Genomic DNA, 8,467 nt, shown 5'->3' with positions numbered 1-8,467 from the left:
ATCAATAGTATCTGCGGCCACTAATTAAGTGCTCGGCGAGGAACAAACCTATTGCTGTATGGGCATACCTGCAACAGTAGATGGCTGATGAATGAGTTTTGAAACTTTAAAATTGTTTAAGCGTAATAAACAAATGAGGAAATAAATATGTGATTAGTCTGTCGGAAGTTCTGTAGATTCAAAGTTTGAACAAGTTAGTTTAGTTTCTATCTTTCACTAACTGTAATGATTATACGATTAATTAATAAGAAATAAACTTAAGTTATAATGATATTTATCTTTATTTATCATTTGCCTATAGGTAACTTACAGTTTATATGTATACAGGACCTATACATTCGTAGACAGAAGATCGGAATTCTTATACCTGTAAAATAAAATGCGACGTATTATATCAATAGCATTTTCAATAAGGTTGCAGTGAATAAATTTATACATTAAAAGGCGTAATTCAGTTACGTGTAAGGTTATCCGTCCTTTATAAATATTCTTTTAGAGAGACTTCGGCAATGAAACAATTCTGTAAACATTATCCACGCCTTATTTGTACTTCTTGGATAAATCTGCTTGTTTACTGAATGTACAATACATCTAGACAATTGCAATGTGTCTTTTGTGCAATCGCGGGTGATAATTAGTAAAACTGTAAAAGGGTGGATGTAACTACGAATCGAGCCTGTTATGTAACTTTGCATAACAAACCATTAAGACTTATCAAAGGAACAATATCTGTTTCAAACCGGTGCGAAACAGATATTTTAGAAAGCCGAAGCGAATCTTAGGAAATCTTTTAGAGATTATTTTTATGCAAAATTTACAACTGGGTTTTGAGTGATGTAGTAGAAGTTTTACGAAAATAAATTGAAAGGGAGAAAGAAGGAAGAAAAGTAGAGCGTATCGTTCGGGACTTTGTAAGTACTGATGATGAATCGCATACTTGACGATGCTTGATCTCCAAACTCTTGTACTGTATTCAAACCTATCAGAGTGGCTATTGTAGACAGAATCAGATCTACGAGAGATTCTGGCAGACATCGATGTCCCGGGACAGAAATATTATTGAACAATCATCTCCAATATTATGGAGAAGGTGTATTTACACGAGATGGGCGATGGAGCGAAAAGATTGCCACCATCATACTAGTCTGGGGTTCATAAAAACAGGTCATTTGTCGAACGCCCAACGTCATTTTTAACATGGTCGTTTGGCAGGCGAGTAAGAAAAAATGTCTGACAAGCAATCTGCTCTTGATGGCAGTCATTAACTCTTGAGACGTGTTGCCAGAATCTGGCCAGTAGAGCAACGCCTCCCTCATATCGCTCGGCAATAAAAACTTAAATAAATTGAATAGTTTTTGGCTAATTATGATGTAATTTTCTCCTTTATTGGATGATAATAACCATCAATTCGATCAAATTTTTATACAGAAATTTTCTTTACAAAAGGGAAAAAACTGCTCGCCTGTATCGCTAGAAAAAGTAGCAAAACGGTGATCATCAAATGCTTCTTCCTGTCGACTTTGTCGAAAAAAGAGTGATGGAATTGTTTAAGTCATTCCCTCCTCTAAACGTTAATGTATTTCCATTCTTTAACTCTATTTATTATTTAAAGGCTATAATAATAGCTTTCGCTAAGTTGTAGAAGTTTTTATGTTCCCGTCTAACTATATTTATATTAAAACGAAGCGCGCAACTTTCATCTCCGTCTTGCATCTAAGTATTCAATAGGCCTATATTGTACCTTAGTTGTTTACTCTCATTTAGACCAAAATATTTCATCACTTGAACCTAACTTAGAATTGTTTGGCCGGCCTAAAAGAATACACCAGCAAATAGACTGATTAGGAATTGCTTGTCTTTGAAACATACCAAAACCGTCATTAAGACCACTTTGTTCTAAGCCGGTTATTTATAGAAGAGAGTTGAATGTCCAACTAATGAAGCCATAGAAGAAGATCCAGCACGATATCATGCTATCGACCTTCTCTGCGGGAAATTGTATCGCCAACAACCTTTGTCATTCGGAGCGGCAAATCATTTCCTGCATGACAATCTCGAGTCACATTCGAAATATCAGTCAATTCACTGGCCACACTACTACTTTACTTAAAGAAACGCGACACGTCTTCTCGGCGCTCTTACCAGATCTTTAAGGATAAAATTCATATCTTAAAGAATAGAATGCAAAAGATAGGCCTACTGCAAAATTTGATTCATTTCCGGCAACCAGAGCGCTAGTTTGTTAAATAATCATAATTTGTTTAAAAACATGATTTAAAATTGTTTTGTTAATAAAAAAAACGGCACATTAGGATTTTAATCATTAAAACTGCAGAGATTATTAGCGGATCCGTGATAAAGAAGCTGGATGTTTCAATCGGGGCCAACCCCGTCTCTTTAGAATGGTAGCGAAGACCGCTGGGTACTAATAGGTTTGGGTCTCGGGTATTTGTCACTAATGGCGGATTCTGATTGAAAGTGGAAGTGCAGGCAATGTTTAGTGGAGATATATTTCCTCTAATGGCTCCTTCAGCCACTTTTTTCCCCTTCATTGTTTGTAGCATTGCCGCTATTGGACCGTTTACAAATGAGTTCGGCCTAGACTCGGATTCAAAGTCCTTTGTCCTAAATGTAATTCACAAGTCCAACTTAATCTTCAACACACAAGTTTTCTGCTGGACCAAACTTTCGTCCTAGAATCATTTTTCAAAATAAATATATGTTCCAACAGTCTGGAAGTTTTCGTCGTTTTATTTTCTGTTTTGCAGGTTTAATTATTCGTGAAGTCTCATCATTTCCTTGATTTATATCCCTAATTTTCTAATAATAAATAGACTTATTAGTTTTCTTTCATTTTAAAACTATCGAGAATTGATTTTGGTAAGATTTATCTATCATCAAACCGATCGGATAAAACTAATTATTTTCGGAGATTTAAGCTTATTCGCGCTGAAATTTATTAAGATGTTTGAATGTGTGATATCTTCGGGCTTTCGGGCTAGTTTTGACTTAAACTTTTGTGTTTTACATGTATATTAATGTATAATGTCTAATGTTAGGTTAAAAAAAGTCAGTTATTAGCGCAACGTGTCTTTTATCCTTTGACACAAACCGTGAGAGATTAAGTGCTTAGAATCACGACCCACAGTACAAGTGAGAAGATAACAGTAGTATATGGGTCTGTCCCTAGGGCTTGGCATCACTCCCGATCTGATTGGTTGCCTGACCACTATCTGCACAACAGCTGGGAGAAATCAGGAAGTGTTAAAGACTGCTGCACATTTTAACAAGTTTATTTTCAGTTTAGCTGGAAGCTACTTTGGCATTTCCACAGCCATAACGACCAAGGTGGTTGTCGGTGGGAAAGTCTGGACCCCGAGGCTGCTGACCAGAATTAGGGATGGTCGTTAGCGGGTGAAAAGCTGAAATAATTGATGTTTTATCGCCAGCCAATCGTAGAACACATAAAGTTGCCTAGCTTGTTAGATTCTAACACAATAACTTACAGTCGCTACCTTCGATCCTTCTCGGTTGGAAAAGATCTGTAAATTGGAAAGTCCCCGTTTATATAGAAGATTTGAACCTCTTCATTTTAACAACTGTATGATTGATCTAGGAGATGTATTGTTAATGAAGATCGTTTTCGAGTTTTAACGCGTTACGGTTACATTTTAAAATGTCACTAGCGGGCTTCAACGGAGGGAGACAATTTACCGCCTCCTAGACGCCTGAGATGCCAGTTTCTCCTGTAAAATACAGGCTTATGCAGTGAAGCAAGCAATATTTTATCTCAACTATTTGAAAAAAAATGAAAATTATTCTAATTTATTTTATTAAATAATTAAATCTAACACTAAAGAGTATTTTTAAATTAAATTCGTTAGGTAGCTTTTTGTTCATACGTTTTTTTTTTTTTACCAATTTTCTCGCTTTAATATATAATATTTTCAAATTATTCAGCTTTATAAGTAAGTTAAACGTTTAAACGTTTAAATTTAACAATTTAAACACCATGAGTTCAATAGACTAGATGTTTTCTGACTGTACAGAAGATGCCAATATGGTGGGGTCAAGCTCAGTATGTCTCCCTCCAATGAGCCACATAAAAGGTATCTAGAACCATGGCGACCATTCTGTTCATAACGACATCAATTCATCACGACATATTAGACATTATCCTCGACTGTAGACTTCTGTGATTTACGAACATCTCTAACGGCCTCTTGCTTCTGATTGGTCAATAAGGTGCGACGTAGAAGGGACAGCTGTCTGGATGGTTGTTTCTTCATTGTTGACATTCGTTTGATAGTTCCACACGTAATGGGGCATGACTGCATGACACTCTTTGCTTTTCTTCTTCTAACCATGCATTGGAATGACATTATTACTGCTTTGAAATATTTTTCCTTTCTGGTTAAAAGTAATTGTTGCTTCAGAAGATAACAACCGATGCAGTGCTGAGTTTTTCTTAATTTTTAAAGACCAAAGCATTTTTATCGTAATGCTACACAACAATTGTTTAAAATTTGTCGTATAATATTGTTTTGTTTTTAATAAAGTTTAATTAAATCGTATGTAATGCTTAATATCATTACAGTCGAATCTCCGGAACTAAGTTATTTAAAATTTACGAACGAACTTAAAAATAAAATTTACAGATTCTTGCAAATCTGTAAAATTTATTTTAATTGTATTATATAAAAATAATTAAAGCTATCTTAATGTATTAGAAATTCGATAATGGTATGATTACATATAAAGAGAAAAGTATGCCTCAATAAACAGACGCATAAAGTTTAGGAAGGGGCATTTTGGAAGATGTAGCGATAAGCATGCATGTTCCAGGCAAATCTTGCAGATAGAAGCGATAGATCACGTTTCTAATCCCATTTCTAGTCATTGAGTCTACAATGGATTGCAGAACATCTGTTCCTATTTTGCTTTAGTTGATTTTTCCATTTTTCCCTCTTTCTTTGAGTGGACTTGATGTATGGATCAACTTTGAATCATTCTCGAATTTCTTGTATGCATTAAAGTTTTATTTTTCACACTTTAAATATTGTTTGTATAATATACTCATATTTTCTGTCATTGAATGAAACATGTAAAGTATAAAATAAAAATATAATCTTAAAAAATATGTGTATTGTAATTTTAATAATTTCATTTAATTCTTACCTGATATAACTTATTTGAATTCTATCTGTAGACTTGTTGCTGTTGAAGCTAAATGAATGGGAAAAAAATAAAATATACCTGTTTAATAAAAAAAATTCAAAGATAAATATTATTCTTAATTATTTTTATGTGATTTAAACTATAAAAAGTATAGACTATATTAAGCGGCACGTAAATTTTGTAAGATGATTTTATTTAAACCATTAACTGTAATAATTTAATTGAGATAGTGAATTCTTAATTAAAAGAAATTACTCTTCTATTACATTGAATTTGAATTTAAACCTTAATTAGAATTAAATAATTAAAAAAAGGATTAATTAAGAGAAATATTTACACAATTAATGAAAAAAATTCTCTCAAGAAAAACGATTCAAGAAATATTATTGAAAAATAGACAAAGTTATATAAATTATTTTATTATATCTTTTATATAAATTACAACACGCGTTACAAACATAAATATTATACTACACGACTTATATAATAAAGAAAAATTAAAGTTCACTTAGTTTAATGGAAAGAAAATTTTCATAGCTATAACCTACATCGATATAAATGCAAAATATTCAAAAACATAACTTTATAAATGCTAAATATTTAATAATTTAACTTATTTATATTTATATAAATATAAAATATAAATATAANATGAGGCAGACTAGACATTTCAATGTTAACGAGTTCGGTTAATACAAATTCCGTTAATACAAAGTACGGATTATTAAGTTTCTTCGACTTTTTACTATTTTAATAATATTCAAATACTTAAAAAGTATTTACTCATTTTAATAATTAGGCCATAGTTTATGACGCTGAATTTTATACGTTTTATCTCGTAAAATAAAAATCAAATGAGATTTTCCAAAAATAGAATTTCATCGTTCACTTTTATTAATTATAACTTTTATTCATAATTTAAAGGGGGGTTTCGGTTTATAACTAAATTCTTGAGATAATTTTGTCGCTATTTTCTTATTTTATTCTCTGAAATTAAATTTCATTGTACAAATTGCCGGCTGCTTTCTTATTAATATAATTTATCAGATTATCTGAGTATAATGCGCAACATTTATTAAGAAAGAAGCATGAATAAATGCTGTATACCGTAATCTTTAAAATCACAGGCCTGAGTAATTGTAGGCCTAAAAATGATCTTCCGAAATTGATAATTTTAAATATGAATCTAATAAATTGTATATAAAAACTAATAAATTTTAATAACGAGAAATTTATAAATGAAGAAGTTATTTGAGGCCTGTAAAATAATGTAAGAGAAGCGAGCAAAACAATGTATTTAACAACCCCTGTACTGCACATCATGAAAGTATTCGTATTAATTCATAAAGCGAAATAGATTTTCAATAGTAAATAATCTGATACGCTCAATTAGAAGTAAAAGATTTGAATATAATGGACTTAACAAAAGGTTTAAACAAATGGTGTGTCGCTAAGCTTTTGGAATTTCTCATCAGAACAAAATGTCGGTAGGTATTTATGAATTTAAACTGTCAGAAAAATTTAACATTTAAAAAAAAAATATGCTTCATTTCTAAATTCGAGAGAAAAATAAAATAAAGCGATGAGAAATATTTACAAGTCCGCCATGTTAAATCTTAAAGAAATAAAGATGAATAAACGACACTTAAATTCGTCGCAACGATTCATTAAATACCGTATGATTTAAAAAATCGTGACAAATTAGAGTATTAAAAATATGAAATATTAAACTCTGTTAATAAACAAAACTGGATTTTCGATTTTCAATCTCATTTCTTGGTTGGTTCGTCCGTTTTCATATTTATAAAATTAATTTATTCTCTCTCATCACCACTTTTTAAACTGTGTACATATTTAATTTATCTTAAGATAGCTTCTCGCTTATTTAAAAAAAAAAAAAAAAATTCGTGTAGTAATTTAAACCAAAATTTCGACGGGAACAGCTGCAATAAGTTTTTCTGATATTTTTACATCTTACAAGTAAAGTTTCGTCTGCAAATCTATGCGATTAAGAAAGCTTCCAATTGGTTAATTATAGATTAATACGCTTCACCAAATAAATATGTCGGGCGAGTAAAGAACCAATGAGATTTCTGTTTCTCTATTGAATTCGGAAAAGACCATTTGGAGTTGTAAGTTCTTCGAAAGGTTCTTTCTCTATATAATAGTTTGTCGTTACGAAATATTTTCATTAGAAACATATTATTAAATGGGATTTGGACTGACTTCATTCGGAGGAGGAGGAAGGAAGAGGGGAAAAAAATGAATAAAAATCTGCAGACAAGGAATTGCTCCGGCTAAAAGGAATCAAAAGAAAACGAGCACGGAAAGCAGAAATATTATATCATTGCTGTTAATGGTTAGTGACATATGGATGCTGACGAGTTTTATGTTTCCCCTTTGCAAAGAAATTTTAAAACAAACTCCAACACAGCGGGTTAATGGCGCGTGCAGGGAATGAAGACGTCATCGCTGTGTGCGGCACGTGCCGCTGGAGGGCCCTTTCATCATCCAATAGCGTGCCAGCTAGTTCCAACTTTGTCCAAAGTTTGCCATTCGGAGGAGCGGGACAGACATGAAAGCCAGTCACAGAAGAAAAAAAAAGGAAAAAAACTGGAGGCCAGAATTCATCAGCTGCAGGAATGCGCGACTGATACGGCAAATAAGGGGAACAGAGCGGCCAACTTAATGCTCCGGCGTCGATAAAGCTGCGAGCCCGGGGGGCAAGATGTATTGAAAGCCCGCGGCTGGCTGGCCCAGTATTACGTCGCCATTTGTAGGGCTGGAGCTTCCATTTGGACGAGGGACGGACTGAATACGGTCGAGGGGTGGAGAAGGGGGAGCAGCCGGGAACTGATATGAACTGTAGGAGCTCTTGATTTCAATCGTTAGGCCCGGGCGACGCTGCCGTCACACAATAGAGAAGTGGAGAGCAAGAAAAGGGAGGGAGAGAAACGAAAGAGAATTTCGGTGGATGGCTGAAGAGCGCATCTTCACAAATTTCATACGCAGCCCAAGGCTTTATCTTCGCTATCGTGCCAGGTCCTCGTAATTGACAAAATGAACACACTTCAAAGCGTAGCTTATAGGCTGTCCCGAAATCACGTTGAGTCGCTGTATAGCGCGTGTGGTAGTTGAACAGAGCGGCCTCTATTGTGAAGCTCCACTACTCAGATCTATACCGGCTGGCGTTGAATGGTAGAGGCGGTGAAAAGAATTTCGGGCTACTATTATTTGCCCTTTCAAAAATATTGTGCAGATTTTCAAAAGCCGACTCTCCTTATCAGGT

General features: G+C 33.6%; 1 long non-coding RNA gene across 1 annotated transcript in view; it reads right to left on the bottom strand.

Annotated features, from left to right (window-relative positions):
* Window positions 1–291: 291 nt before the first annotated feature.
* The window catches only part of LOC111632734, a 42,633-nt gene continuing 34,457 nt past the window's right edge, over window positions 292–8,467 (bottom strand). Inside the window, exons 3-4 of the long non-coding RNA XR_002757916.1 lie at window positions 5,179–5,226; window positions 292–367 (exon numbers count right to left, since the gene is read on the bottom strand). This is a non-coding gene — a long non-coding RNA (uncharacterized LOC111632734). The remainder of the gene's footprint in view (window positions 368–5,178; window positions 5,227–8,467) is intronic.

The sequence above is a fragment of the Centruroides sculpturatus genome, unplaced genomic scaffold (genome assembly GCF_000671375.1).
Source record: "Centruroides sculpturatus isolate CEXI.00-Female unplaced genomic scaffold, Cexi_2.0 scaffold119, whole genome shotgun sequence".
In the NCBI taxonomy this organism is placed as follows: domain Eukaryota; kingdom Metazoa; phylum Arthropoda; class Arachnida; order Scorpiones; family Buthidae; genus Centruroides; species Centruroides sculpturatus.
The sequence above is the reverse complement of the archived record's forward strand: the minus strand, read 5'-3'. Positions and strand labels throughout refer to the sequence as shown.